This window comes from Bison bison, unplaced genomic scaffold, assembly GCF_000754665.1.
Source record: "Bison bison bison isolate TAMUID 2011002044 unplaced genomic scaffold, Bison_UMD1.0 scf7180017864043, whole genome shotgun sequence".
Lineage (NCBI taxonomy): Eukaryota > Metazoa > Chordata > Mammalia > Artiodactyla > Bovidae > Bison > Bison bison.
In genome coordinates, this window is record NW_011494615.1 from 5017676 (window position 1) to 5018243 (window position 568).

Sequence of the window (568 nt, forward strand, 5' to 3'; positions counted from 1 at the left end):
CCATCTTTGCATGAAATGTTCCCTTGGTATCTCTAATTTTCTTGAAGAGATCTCTAGTCTTTCCCATTCTGTTGTTTTCCTCTATTTCTTTGCATTGATCACTGAAGAAGGCTTTCTTCTCTCTTCTGGCTATTCTTTGGAACTCTGCATTCAGATGTTTATATCTTTCCTTTGCTCCTTTTGCTTTTTGCTTCTCTTCTTTTCACAGCTATTTGTAAGACCTCCCCAGACAGCCATTTTGCTTTTTTGCATTTCTTTTCCATGGGGACGGGCTTGATCCCTGTCTCCTGTACAATGTCATGAACCTCATTCCATAGTTCATCAGGCACTCTATCTATCAGATCTAGGCCCTTAAATCTATTTCTCACTTCCACTGTATAATCATAAGGGATTTGATTTAGGTCATACCTGAATGGTCTAGTGGTTTTCCCTACTTTCTTCAATTTAAGTCTGAATTTGGTAATAAGGAGTTCATGGTCTGAGCCACAGTCAGCTCCTGGTCTTGTTTTTGTTGACTGTATAGAGCTTCTCCATCTTTGGCTGCAAAGAATATTATCAATCTGATTTC